The following is a 15,638-nucleotide window of genomic DNA, read 5'->3' as shown; positions in this document are numbered from 1 at the left end:
AGGATGGTTGTCATATCCCCAGATATGTAAGAGTGTGTAGCACACTGAGAAACGTAGTTCACTACTGGTGCTCCTCCCTGTATTGCAATACCTGTGCACACACAGCCTGCACCCACCCCAAACTGATACTCTGTAAAGACTACCAGCCTTTTCTTCTTTGAAAGGCACGTACTGTGGGTGGCCTCAAGCTACTGCTTCCTCGCACTCAAACCAAATTTGACTGTAAGCAGCACCTTCAGCCTTGCTTCCTGACACTATCTGCAGCAACCACAGCCCATGGAGCATCGCTTTCAACTCTAAAAAGTCCTTGTATTTACTATGCTTTAAGATATTTGTAGATACTACCCCCCTGATGTCCCGATCCTTAATGTTTTCCATAAATGCACAAACACTGACAGTGGTGTTACAGCAACGCAGCCTGGAGAACTTCTCCACTTCACCACAGCGTGCCCCCTCTATCCCTAAGGTTTTAGATGCAACTGTTTCTTAAGTACCCACTCCCCGCTTTGCTCTGCTGCTTCCCTAAGCGTACTCATTGTTCCACAAAAATGGTCATCCTACTCACTGTACACCCTGGTACTTCTAGCCTTCTCGTCCCACTAATGTTGTCCTGAAATGTTCTTTTACTTGTAGTGCCAGTGATTTAGTCAGTGTCAGGTGTTCCAAAACATTTATGATAAAAACGTCATACTTCATTATTTTATCTCCTTTTAAGTAAGGTATGATGAATCTGTCAAAGAATCATAACATCTACTCAAAACTCAATTTCAACCATATTGCGTCAGACATCGGATTACAAATTATTCCTATGTTTTGCAATGTATAAATGAATTCTCATTCAGATTGTCTATTTCTGAATACAATATTTTTGATCATTAAATAATATATCAATGATGCATGAGTAATCAGCTCCTAATGATGCATGCCAGACAGTGAAGCATGCCAGCCTTACCTTTCCCAGGCACAGTTTAACCACTCTTTTGCAATTGTAGTCCTTTAGTTAATAGAGCAAACAGAAAATGCAAACTACAGTAACAATTGCCAATGGAACAAGACCTGACTGTATCCATTTTAGGCCTATCAGATTTTGTTTCAGATTTTCTTTATTTTTAAAATGTAATATAATATAAATTTAGTATGTCGTCTCCGCTGAGATCATTTTCTACAGAGAACATTTGTTTCTCTTCATGTTAATCACTCTTTAAAATGACAAGGCATATGATCGAAAATGTTTTTTCTGTATTAATGAATAGTTCAAAAACGTCTGCATAGTGCTATCAGGCTGTCATTCAAATGTTCCATGTTTTCGACTATTTCTAAAGCTCATGCCCAAAATGCACGAGATGAGATGCTTGTGTTATGATCGCCATCTGTGTTCCTATCTCTGTTATTTTAAAAACTCGAAAATGCTCATAATGGTACAATTTAAGTATGCTTTATTTTTAGAATGCACACAGATTGAATCACAATAGGAGAGAGAAGCATGCGGGCGCGCGTTCTGGAAATTGACTATTTTGTTCACAACAATTTGGACTGGATTGCTACAGATTGTGGTATATGAGATTAGATTAGATTTTGTTATGGCAAATTACCTCGTTTACTTTCCAAGTGTAGGAACCTGGGTCTCTGTTACAGAAATAACTTTAGCCGTTTTTCGTGTATTTTACTCCCGTAATCACAATTTAAATGTGAACGAAATAGCGTAACATTAATAATTCGTTGTTTCACTCCTTGGCGTGGCATATATGACAGTTCACACGTGTGTAACTGTCAGTTACATATACGCAAAACAAAAAAGCCAGCTACATTTTAAATCCTTATTTATTAGGTCTGGCGTTAGCCAAGACGTTTTGATGTTTAAAAATTTATAGGCAAAATATACTCATTTAAATGGACTTTCAGCCAGTTTTCTTCATCCATTAATCTGTTGGTTATCATTCGCGTTTTGCTTCCACTCACAACAACACACACTTTAGGGCAAGGGGTCGGCCCACTACAGCCACTGGATAACTTCACTTTGAGTGACTTCATTGTGCTCTTTCACAAGGAGCACATCAGCACAGAAGCTAGAACCATTCTTTGCCAATGTGTTCATTTTTAATGTATTACTTTGATGTTGCCTTTGTGTTTAGAGTAGGGGTGGGCCGTGAGCTCCGCTCTGCTAGTGGTGCTTAAAGAGGTTTTGGAACTCGGTGCTCTGCTTGGAGCGTGGAGTTTGACCAAAAACTCCGCTAGCCCCGCCAGTGGTGAGTAGCTCACAGCATGCACACTGCAGCCCAGTTTTGGGCCACACAGTGCAAACACAGACAATCTGGGCTTGCACTGTGTGGCCCAGAACTGGGCTACTATGTGCACTCTCTGCCGGCATTGAGCTGCTGCCAGCGCCAGATCTGAATCCAGGCCTACTTCCCCACCAGGCGAGAGCAAGGGGCATCGGAAGGCAGAGATCCAGGCCGCTGGGAACGCAGACCTCCTGGGAGGACCCAGGTAAGTCCACATTTTTTTTCTTTTGAGCACACTGGTGCACAAGAGGCCTGCCCAGGCTTCTTGTGCACCGGCCTGCCCTCTGTTTAGGGCACACAGGGCAGGCTGGTGCTCAAAAGGCCTGAAATGGCAGATATTGCTGCCTTCAGCCCTGTCCTGAATGCGCAGGATCTCAGAAGTGCTAAGCAGGGTGAGACCTGGCTAACGAGGCCCAACCCTGCTTAGTGCTTTCGAGATTGTGCGCATTCAGGACAGGGTGCCACTACGGCAGGCAGCAGGGGCACTCCGCTGCTCACTGAACTTTTCCTCCATGGAATTCCATGGAATTTTAAATCAACTCCATGGAATTCCACAGAGTGGAACTCCCTGATCTCTTCCAAGCCCTAGTTTAGAGTCTGATGTGACAGCAGGATGCTTTATACCAGCAGAAGCCAGCTTCCATGCTTTATAATTTCCTGTCTCCTGACATTATTGTTGTAAATTCCTTTTGGGAAAGTCCTTTGTTTATCTGACTTTCTCAGATAAACAAAGGAGGCTCCAAAAGAAATTTCAAACCATAGCAGTTTGCGTCTATTTATAAATGTTCTTTATTAAGTTATCAAAAACTCCAATATTATACATTTGAATTAATTATCATACAATTCTTCAGAACAAGTTTAATCTGGACTCAATTTCACAAATGCTTCTTTAATAAACTTTGCCCAGGAAGAAAACTAGCTTTCATTGTGTTTATTTCCCAGCACTTTTTTATTCCTCCTGTCCTTTCTTCTTTCTTTCTTAAATTCCTTCTTCCATTGTTTCTTTTCTTCCTGCTTTCATTCTTTCAATGCTCTTTCCTTTTTCATATTTTCATTCCTTCTTTTTTCCTTCCTTCCTTCCTTCCTTCCTTCCTTTTTCTTTTCCATTCTTTCATTCCTTTTTTCCATGTTTCCTTCATTCCTTTAGCCCTCTCTTGATTTCCATTTTTCATTCATTCTGTCATTCATTCGTACTTGGTTTCCTTTTTCATCAAATTCCTTATTTCCTTTTTTCTTTCATTCGTTCATTCCTGTCCTTCCTTCTTTCTTGCTTTCCTTTTATCTTTTAATGTTTCACTCTGTTTTGTTCCCTTTTTTATTTGATTATTTCATTCCTTCTTTCTTGCTTTCTTTTTTCTTTCTTTCTTTCATTCTTTCTTGCTTTCATTCCTTTTTTCCATCTTTCTTGCCTTCATTCCTTCTTTCTTGCTTTCATTTGTTTGTTACTTATTTCTTGCTTTCATTCCTTCTTTCATTCATTTTTTCCTTCCTTCTTGTTTTCATTGCTTCTTTCATGATTTGATTTCTTCTTCTTTCTGTCTCTTTCTTTCTCCTTCTCTTTAATTTTGACCTTTTGTTTTTTATTTTCCCTTCCTTTTCTCCCTTTCTCTTTCTTTCTTTCTTTCTTTCTTTCTTTCTTTCTTTCTTTCTTTCTTTCTTTCTTTCTTTCTTTCTTTTCTTCTTTCTTTCTTTCTTTCTTTCTCAAAGGCAAGAGGCTGTCAGCCAATGGCATAACCACTGGCTTTTTTTAGGTTTGTTTGTGCTAGGAAAATACCTCTTGATTTTAATGAAATTATCTGTATGATATAGTTATTTATAGGGGTTTTCAGCCATACTTTATCCATTTGTCTGTGGTTGGGCATTCACATTTTTCTCCAACTTGAGCATGCGTCATGGAGCAGTACATCAACCCCACTTCAGCAATTAGCTGACTTCAGTATGCGTACCAGCAAGCTGCTCTTTGACAAAGAGCACATAAACACACAAAGTAGTTTCCTTTTGCATCATGGAGTACTATGTTAACGTGTGCTTTTTTGAGGCTAAAATCATTTTGTTTTTGTCAAATGTATATTATTAGACTGACAAATGTCCAGCAGCTTCCCAAACAATAAGCATTTGCAAAAGCCATGACAAAACAAAACAATAATTCCAAAAGGCTGCCAGATGACGCCAGAATTATTGGCTTTGCCAGTGATTGTTTAAAATTTGTATTGCTTCCACATCAGTGCCCTAGGAGACAGAGAGTTGTTGCGTGAGATTGCCCTGACGCCTGACTTCCGGGCTGCCTGTCTTCCGGTTGGATCCCTCTCCGCCTCCAGCGAAGCCAGGTCCGCGAGTACCGGAGCGGCGACACCCGCAGCACCCCGGTCAGGGGACAATGCACCCGCAGCCCATGATCACTGGGCACCACGGATTTCCAGACTCGCCGGAACCAAGTGCAGAGAGCCGGGGGCGCCGGGCAGGAGGAGCTGCCGCTGGATTAGGCTCCGCTCCACGCTGCCGCCTTTCTCACGCCGGGGACCCACACGGCCGGTGCCGACCAGACCCCACTGGCCCCCGCCCTGCATGTTAGAACCCGCTCCCACCCCAGCCAGGGGTGCCTGGGATTATTCTAAAGGCTGGGCTGTTTGGGGATTCCTTCCCGAGGCATGCAGCTCCTTCTCACTGTGAGAGTCGGCAGTGTTGCTCTATGCCTTTGCGTGAATTGTGCTCTGAGCGTGGACCGCCGAGCCTGCCTCTTCCTCCAGCGCCCGGGGACCGATTGCAGGACAGGATCACAGAGGGGCAGGGCCGTGGGGATCTGCTGGTTCCGCTGCATCCTTCTGTGGGGGACAGAAAGCGCAGCCCAAGAAATCCACAAACTGCTGCCAGCGAGGAGCAGAATCGCACAAGTTACCTGCTGCCCGAGGTCCCTTTCTTCCCCGGACTTTCCCGCTAGTTGGGAGTTGCCTGACTCCACTCGACTCTCTTCCTCGCCAAGCAAATTCGTGCAACCAGGATTGGATTGAAGTGGGGAAGGAGAGGCTTTCGCGCGATTAGCACACACATAATCTAAAATCAATCACCAGTCGAAAGCACTCAGATATTGTCTGTCAACCCAGGGGTGGCGGCAAGGATGACATTAACACGTGGTACAAAAAAAGCAGCAAAGAGGCAAAGGCTAGGCTCACCAGGGGAAGGTCAGCACGAGCAAAAAAATTAATCTACCGAAAGGAAAGTACCCCCAAACCCGGCACAAACTAAGAAATCGCCCTGCAAATCTCCAAGCAAGGAAAAAAAAAACAGGATACAAAATCACAGACTTCTTGCTCACTAAGAAGGAATCGAATCCCACCAGCGCCTAAATGGGTGTAGCTCCTGCCGATGACTCCGAGACAACATGTGCAGCTGACGTGAAGACCGCGCAGGACATCGAAATGACCTGTGCGGATCGGGGAAAAATCAACATACCAATTCCCCAGCCAAATAAAACCGGCTTAACGATCAGCGCAGAAATTCACAGATGTTACCTAGATGACACTTTTTCCACTTTAAACATCAGTAACTGGAACTACTGGGGTGAGAGTCTGTGCTGCACTCCTTTTTCCAAACAACCCTCGCAAGTAGAGAACGACACAGACTGTTTCATAATTGAGGAATTTCCGCTGATAGACCTTTCAGATACTTGCTCAGATACACCTCAGGGCACTCAGTTTGCAAACAACAAAACAAAAATGAGATCTACCTGTAGAACAAGCTCACCACGAAAAGATCTCTCATCTTGTAATATAACAACTACAACAACATTCGACATGCATGCATTCTCAGCTGTCATGGCAATGGAGCAACCAAAGCAACTAGAGGAACTTGAAGACTCACCAGACCACACAAAGGGGGCTAAAGCAAAAGTAGAACCATCAACATCTGGAGACTCGTGGAAGGCCTTGCTAGCAACAATGGACGCAATATCAGCAGCCATTCAATTTCAAGCAGATAAGCAAGACACTCAGGTAGATTTACTCAACATCCTGGCCATCCACATTGTGAGCATCGACAACAAGCTACAATCCTTGAATGATCTGATAAAGAGGGCTCAAACCCACTCATACACTCAGCAGGTGACATGTCAGTGCTCCATCACAGGCGATAACTCACAAAGATCCCTGGATATCCAAAATGACATCTTGAAAGAGGTAAAAATCCAGACCCTTAGACCTAAAGAGCATCTTAGTAGTTGTCGCGAGAAGACCCCCAAAAACCAATCAAAGAAGGATAACCCACAAAACGCAAAGACATCCCATGAGGAAAGCAATAATATCAAGGATATTCATTTATCCGAACAGGGAATGTCTCAGAGCAACACAGAGGGCAGATCATGCCTTAGCACACAAGAAATGGGACCCCTCAAGGGTGGATCAAAGGATTTAATTCCCAACAATTCAATAGTGGAGGAATCATCCCTTACGAAACGGGAAAAGAAACGAAAAAGGAACACACGGAAAAAAACAAAGGGGGTCCAGCAAAGCTGTATATGGAAATCGTTTGCTAAATCAAATGGCACGCAGTCCAAGGAATCAGAAGGCACTGAAAACAGAAACAAGATCTGCCAATCTAGACAGATCAGGGCAGAACGGCCAGCCAGCGAGGACAATTCTACGGGCGAACCAAGCACTTTTGTTAATCAATCAACATCACAGCAACAGTCTCTGAAAAAACCCCATTCCAGCAACAACCAGGGTAGCAGCCTTTTGCATTGAGAGACGGCCTTAAGAGAATTCCAGGGAAATGGAACAATCATCAAGCAGTGCCCAGAACAGGGAACTCAGCGGTCTACTGACAGTCAGGAAACTGGCAAACCCAGGGAACATAATCCTCAATGCACAAGCTCTGCACACAACATGTCCGTAATAAATCAACCCGCAGGCAATAACAAACAGATATTAGATCATGGTTACCATCCTCGGTCAGATGATTGCACAAACAGCGTGGCACAAAAGAGAATCCCAGGACACCACACAACGCAGGACAATACGGCCTCAGAAGAAAATAAATTACTCTTCATCCCTTGCTATAATTCGAAGGGGGCTTTTGACATTCTAAATAGAGGCATCATACTGAAGTTAATAAATGCGATTTTGCCCCTGGCTCACATTTCAACAACAGAATTGATGACTGTGGAGTTCACTCCACATCCAAACAATAAAGATAAAGAGGCAACGCTGACATACTGGGCCACGTCCGCCATTACTGCCCAAATTCTAGCACATCAAGATACGTTTAGTGCATGGGGCATCGCCCTGCAAAAACTAGAACCACCCAGATACCCTAACCTTTTGGTACCGCAACAAAAGAAGGGCGGCTCAATCTTAAAAGGGGCCGTGGGAGTAGAAACCTCCCTAAGCAGTTGGGACCACATTACAATTGTAAAGCACCAAAGCACGTCCCATCCTGGCATGCACCAACAGATCTTCATTGGTACTCCCTCAACAGTCAAACAGGCTGGAAGGCAAAATTTAAATGACAACAATTACAAATGGTCCTGACAAAAACCCAGAACATATCCATATTTGCTCCTGGAACACTCACGGTTTAAAAAATCTGGTTACCGACAGGGCGGCTCTGAGTTTCCTTCAGCAGTTTGAAATCATCATGTTGCAGGAAACATGGTGCATGGAGCCGATACAAATTTCGGGTTATTCTGGGTTAGACGTCTCTGCAAAACAACCTCAAAAGCATGGACACCCCAAGGGGGGGTTCACAACGTATTGCTCCACAAAAATCAACGGGGTGATCAAACAGATCGACCTGGGAATTGACTGGCTGCTACCAATAAAATTGGAACATCAAGCGCCATCAGGCAACAACAGAACTTTACTATTGATCAATGTATACGTACACCCTAACAGAATCCAAAACAGTGGAAACATTGAAACATTGACCAGTATTCTAAAAATGCTGCAGAAACAAAATAAGGACGCAATCCTCATTTTGTCAGCCGATTTCAACCTTGATTTGAGAAAAGGCAGCACAAAACACCCTAACGGAACATGCAAATATATAAAATTGTAAACCCTTGGATTGCGCTGCCTGACGCCTCTCCCTCAGGACGCCTTATCCGCACGAGTAACCTTTTCAAGTGGCACAAAAAAATCCAACATCGACTTTACATTAATAAACGAAACCGCATTGCCACTGGTTTCAGCATATAGGATTCAACAACGCACAGAGAGCGATCACTTTCCACAACTTATTAAGATCCGGAATGAATGGAATCGGCTCCCCACTGCTAATATCATAATTTCAGCCCCAGTGACTTATGATACAAAAGAACTGAAATGGAAGGGGCAGGGCCCGACAATGTAATGGAAGTAGTGTACCGCAGTGCAGGCGCAACTAAAGAGTTCAAAGAATCATTAAGAGTGCAGGCACTAGTAGATCACCCCCAAGGAGAACGAGTGATAGCTTGGATGCACTTGTGTGATTCCTTAATAAATACATTTTCCATCAAAAATCATCTCCCAATTTCGGTCATAGAGTCAAAAAACAAAGTCAAGAGTCGCAAAGAAGAAAAGCCAAGGTTCAACAGGACATTGCGCAATCTGAAAAATCAAGTCTCTAGAGAATTAAAAAAAGTCCTGAAGGACGTACACTGGGGGAGGAAATCTGATGACACAAGGCTTTCTGAATTAAGAGCCAAATATAAGAAAAACTGCTGGACGGCAAAACAGAGTTATCACGAGGATCTGTGGACCAAGCTGCTCATGTCCAACAAACAGAAAAATAACAAAAAGTTCTGGGAACTAATAAACGGACTAACTAAGGGACAAAATCGACACACGAATGCAGGTATCGACGCAGCCACATGGGAAGCCCACGTACAGACAATGTTCTCACTCCCAGAGCACCATGCGAAGGAGGAGGCCTCACAGATAGCCAATGACTCAAGTAAGATTAATTTTGGCTTCAGAGTGACAACGCAAACAGACTTAACTCTAAACGGAAATGAAGGAAAGCACGCACTAATGACCATTGACATAGAAATGCTGACAAGCCTTATCAAGAAACTAAGGCCCATATTTATACTTTTTGACGCAAAACTGCGCCAACGCAGTTTTGCGTCAAAAAAATTAGCGCCGGCTAACGCCATTCTGAAGCACCATGCGGGCGCCGTATTTATTCAATGACGTTAGCCGGCGTTAGCCGCCGGCGCTGTCTGGTGTGCGTTAAAAAAAACAACGTACACCAGGCAGCACCGGCGTAGGGGGAAAATGGCGTATGGGCGTCCAGAAATGGTGCAAGTCAGGCTGAGGCAAAAAAATCGCCACAACCCGATTTGCGCCATTTTTTTACGACGCCCATCCCCCATTGAAATGACTCCTGTCTTAGCAAAGACAGGAGTCATGCCCCCTTGCCCAATGGCCATGCCCAGGGTCATTGGGCATAGTGGCATGTAGGGGGACACAAATCAGGCCCCCCTATGCCACAAAAAAACTTACCTGAACTTACCTTAATGTCCCTGGGGTGGGTCCCACCATCCTTGGGTGTCCTCCTGGGGTGGGCAAGGGTGGCAGGGGGTGTCCCTGGGGGCAGGGGAGGGCACCTCTGGGCTCATTCTGAGCCCACAGGTCCCTTAACGCCTGCCCTGACCCAGGCGCTAAAATCAGGCGCAAATGCGGGTTTTTTAGACCCGCCCACTCCCGGGCGTCATTTTTGCCCGGGAGTATAAATACGACGCATATGCATTGCAGTCATTTTTTAAGACGGGAACGCCTACCTTGCATATCATTAACGCAAGGAAGGTGTTCACGCAAAAAAATGACGCTAACTCCATGAACTTTGGCGCTAGACGCGTCTAACGCCAAAGTATAAATATGGAGTTAGTTTTGCATCGAATTTGCGTCGAAAAAAACGACGCAAAATTTGGCGCAAACGGAGTATAAATATGCCCCTAAAAATGGAAGGGGCAGCTGGTCAGAATGGTATTCCAAATGCTTTGTTTTTAGGGGACCCTTCATTCTGGGCGTATTATTTGGCGCTGCTTTTTAATGAGCTTCAAGGCACTACGGGTCTCCCAGATGCATGGAAAGGCAGCATTATTCACCCTATAAACAAAGCAGGTAACCCCGCAAATCCTTCAAACTACAGGCTAATAGCATTGATAGATGTGGAAGCTAAACGCATCCTGCCTACTGCAACAACTAGCAGAATAGATTCATGACAGACAGTTAATTCCACAATGCCAGACAGGTTTCAGAGCTGGTATGGATGCTTCCACCAACCTGGCAACCCTGGCCCTGCTGGGAAACAAAGCCAGGCTTAAGAAAAAAAGGCTACTTGCATGCTTTATTGATTTAAAGGCAGCTTTTGATTGCGTACCAAGAACCCGCCTATGGGAGAAACAGAAAGGGTGGGGCTTACCACGCAGCCTCCTTGGCGCAATGATGGACTTGTACACAGGTACTTGGGCGCAAGTAAAAATTGGAGAGGGCAGCCACCTCACCAACAGAATATTAACAGCAAAAGGACTCAAACAAGGGTGTGCATTGGCTTCCACGCTGTTTAACTTATATCTTGCAGACCTAGCTGAGGCTCTAGCTCCCGTAAATAGCCACCCGCCAGTATTGGCCAAGAAAGGAAATGCATGGCTACAGTACGCAGATGACATAGTTCTACTCAGCCAAACACCTGTTGGTCTACAGCATAGCATCAATGCATTTTATACATCCATAACAATGCAAGGCCTAGAATTGAATTTGTGTAAATCTAACGTTGTCCGCCTAGTTGACATGAAGTTTAAATCTGCTTCATGGTTCATAAACGGATCCCGGGTGGAGGTTGCACCCACACATAAGTACTTGGGATTGACTATGGATCGCTTCCTGACTTTCAAGCCGCAGCTTGCTGTCGCTCAAGCAAAAGCCCTCTCATTGACCTATGGTTTTAAAGTTCTAAAACAAAAACTGAGCTGCCCTTCATACTCCCACCTGCTTTCTGTCATGGCAGCGTGGCTAATGCCCACCATCACTTAGGATGCCGCAATTATGCTGGGGAAGGAGGCAGTTTTTTTCAATCAAGTCCAGACGAAGGCCTACAAAACAGTTTTTCAGATACCACTACCAGCATCTCCAGCTCAGGTTCATTTAGAATTGGGTCTGAAAAACTATGAATTTCAGAGTAGATGTGCCTTCATTAAACTATGCTCGAGGTTGCGTGCAGCTGAGTCTGGTACTCTAAACAACCCATGTTGGATGGAAATTGAGGAGCAACAGCGACACAATAATAAAAGCACATGGGGTCATCACTTAAATAACTGCATTAAAGCACTAGGGGCCAGATGTAGCAAATGGTTTGCGACTCGCAAACGGCGAAAATCGCCGTTTGCGACTCGCAAACCTGAGTTTGCTATGTAGAAATGCATTTTGCGAGTCGAGACCGACTCGCAAAATGCATTTCAGAGTCGCAAATAGGAAGGGGTGTTCCCTTCCTATTTGCGAGTCAGAGTGGTATGCAACTCCATTTGCGACCGCGTACGCGGTCGCAAATGGAGTCGCAGTTACCATCCACTTGAAGTGGATGGTAACCCACTCGGAAACGGGAAGGGGTCCCCATGGGACCCCTTCCCCTTTGTGACTGGACCCCATATTATTTTTTCAGGGCAGGGAGGGTTCCAAGGGACCACTCCCTGCCCTGAAAAATCCAAAACTAAAGGTTTCGTTTTTTTTTGGAGTGCAGCTCGTTTTCCCTTAGGGAAAACGGGCTACACTTCAAAAAAAAAAAACCTGCTTTATTGAACAGCAGGTCGCTAACATGGAGGCCTGCTGACGTCAGCAGGCCTCCATGTTAGCGAGTGCCTATACTCGCAATGGGGCCGCAATTTGCGACCCACCTCATTAATATTAATGAGGTGGGTCATTGCGACCCCATTGCGAGTTGCAGTCGGTGTCTGAGACACCGTACTGCATAGCAATTTGCGACTTGCAAATTGCGAGTCGCAGGGACTCGCAATTTGCAAGTCGCAAATTGCTTTTAACGTACATCTGGCCCTAGGTTTGCTAGAAGCCTGGGACCTGAACCTGGACAAAAAGGAGTTTTTTCGGAAGGCAAACGCTGTCACTAAGAAGAAATCTTTAAATTCTGATAAACAAAAACTGGCAAGCAGACAGCACGCCTGGACTATAATAACATCATACAAAACTTTATGGGCACAGGAATACCTAGCAGCAACCTTCAACCAGTCGCTGAAACATCGGTTCATGTTTTTCCGCTTTGGGTTGATGGAAACAAAGGATATGGACCCTTCATGGAGACAGCAGGATCTGACACATTCCTGTTGATTGTGTGGATACAGACAAGAGTCATTAGAACATATTTTTTGTGGGTGCTCAGCTTTGCTAAGCCTCAGGACATTATATCTGAAAAAAAAATTTAAGACACTGAACATACGCTCATGCAGACTGGCCATTATAGGCTGGTTTAGCGGACTTTTAATCCTGTTTTCCTGTTGAGGGACCAAATTCATGGTACCGGCTCAGAAAGAATTAGTGAATAAAGTTGAAGCCGAGTGTGCAAGGGCCACCATTTTATGATTAGTAAAGCTCCAAAAGTTTAATTCCAGCCAGGAAACAGCCCTAGGTACTACTTAGGATTCTCACTCAGCTTCACTCATTTACTATTATAGTGTTCGTAAGGGAGTAAGAAAGTCCTAAAAGTTAAGTTCTAGACCAAGGTTGGAATTAAGTGGAGAACATTTTAGCTGTGCACAACTCTTCACCATGATATGTTTCAGTTTCAAATAAGCTTTTATGTTTTTATTATGGGTTTCTATTAACATAATGAGTAGGCAAAGTATTTATATTATTATTATGCATTTTGGAATTGTGATGGTTTTAATTAACCGAGTCAATAAACTTAAACTTGAAACTTGAAACTTTGTATGAAACATGTGACACAACAAACTTATTCAGTTGGTTAGAGAAGTCAGGTATTTCTTACAGGCAATAAAAAACTGCAATCCAAAAATTATCAAAGACTTAACCTGAGGTGGGGCTTGGCAGCGCCTGAGATGGCCACCTTCTAAAGTGGATACGTTTGCCCTGCAGGTTTCACCGCTCCTTCGTGTGGCCAACAGTTCTAAAAGTGGGTAAATTAACTGGTTAAGTACCATGTACCAGTGCCTGGGCGAACTGGCTCCCCTCTGGACACTAATGATTGGCAGTGACAATAGAGGACAGTGTCACACCATGAACATCTTGGAGGGCGTCCAGCACATGTATTACCTACTCAGTGGGAGTAGTGAGAAAGACCAAAATGGTTGGGGCAATGTACAATAACTGCAGAGTTGTGGGAGGACGTCAGTGGGGACATGCTGTGTAAAACAACAGAGAAGTGGCAAGGCTGAATTAAAAACACACCATATGCAGAAGAATGGAGGTCTTTACAGAGTTAAACTGGCCTCTTCATGCAGGCTAGGTCTGCTACCTGCCTGGGAAACTGTTTTAGAGCTACTTGTGCAACACTGAACAATGGAAGATGGGGGTAGAACAGGCTGTTCCTGTAGATCCTGACAATAAGACACAATGGGGGTCATTCTGACCTCAGCGGTAAAAGGCTCTTACCGCCGGTCAGAAGACCGCCATTCTACGGCCGCGGTAAACCGCCACGGTCATTCTGACCCACAACTGCCAAGCCGCCAAAAACCCGACATCCACGGAAGGCCACCTCATCAGCGGGCAGCGATAAACTGGAGATGACCAAACCTCCACCGCCGCGCCAACACAAACACGCCCACGCCATTACGACCCACGAATCCACGCGGCGGTCATTCAACCGCGGTATTCCATTGGCGGTACACACCGCCGCGGTCAAAATACACACCCAGCTCCAAAACACAGCCACATTGGACAATTTGAAATACCCACACCTGATACACATACAAACACCACTCCCACACATCCAAGCAACTATAAAACACACACCCACATCACCCACAAACCCCCACTAGTAGGAAATCGGAGAGAAGGCGAGAGAGAGAGAGAGAGAGAGAGCACAGCAATCGAAAACCCCAACACACACAGGAACCCAACATCATCAACCACACCACATCTACGCACACATCACCACACACCACCACTCACATCACCACAAACACCACCCCACACCTCATCCACACCACCCCATGGCACCCCAAAGACACCCCAGGTTTTCGGACCAAGAACTCAGGGTCATGGTGGAGGAAATAATAAGGGTAGAGCCCCAGCTCTTCGGCATACAGGTGCAACACACCACAATAGCCAGGAAGGCGGAGCTATGGCAAAGGATCGTCGACAGGGTCAACGCTGTGGGACAGCATCCCAGAAACCGGGAAGACATCCGAAAGCGCTGGAACGACCTACGGGGGAAGGTACGGTCGATGGTCTCAAGACACAACATCGCTGTGCAGAAGACTGGCGGCGGACCTCCACCCACTCCTCCCGAATTCACAGCATGGGAGCAAGAGGTCTTCAACATCCTGCGGGCCTCGCTGGAGTAGGCGGAGGAATGGACTCTGGTAAGTCTAGTCTCAACTACTCCCCCCCCAACCACCAGCATGCCAACCCACACCCCCACCCTCACCCCCAACCCCCCAGCACACATCCTCCCTGCCAATGTCTCACCAGCACAACCCACCCAACCCAAAACCAAACCCTGAATGCCAACACAAACCATGGACACCCATCACCTATGCATGACCACTGCACATACCCATCCCCCCCACAAACCACCCTCACAACTCCTGCCACAAGGGAATGCCAGCACTGGGGGACAAGGGCACCCACAAATCGCACGCCATGGAACACACAGAAGCAATAACCATACTCTTTAACCCCTGCAGGGCCCGAACGCCAACACACCAGCCAGGAGGGTCCAGATATGTCCATCCCACCCCCAGAACAGGCCCCCAGTGAGGACAGCAGCTCTGTCGACCTAGAACCTGATGACGAGCCCGGACCATCGGGGACCTCTGGACAGTCGGTTCCCCACACACAGACACAAGGCACAGCAGACCTAACCCCCTCTGGGAATATCAGCACAGCTCCCACCCAGCGGGCCCATGCCTCTGTCTCCAGGACAGGTCAATCAGCGGTGTGTCCGCCACTACAGGGCACCCAGGCTGACCCAACACCCCAACAACAACAGGGACCTGGGGGCAGTGGTAGTGGGCACACCGTCGAGGGGACAGAGGCCCGGGGAAACAGGGCAACTGGGAGGGCTGCAGTGCGACAGGGGGGAGAGGACAGGCCCAGGGAACCGACTCTCCAAGAGGCCCTCACCACCATCATGGGAGCCTACCACCGCTCCCAGGAGACGATGGCGACGGTACTGGCCAGGTTCCAGGAG

This window comes from Pleurodeles waltl, chromosome 8, assembly GCF_031143425.1.
Source record: "Pleurodeles waltl isolate 20211129_DDA chromosome 8, aPleWal1.hap1.20221129, whole genome shotgun sequence".
Lineage (NCBI taxonomy): Eukaryota > Metazoa > Chordata > Amphibia > Caudata > Salamandridae > Pleurodeles > Pleurodeles waltl.
This window is presented reverse-complemented; position numbering follows the sequence as displayed.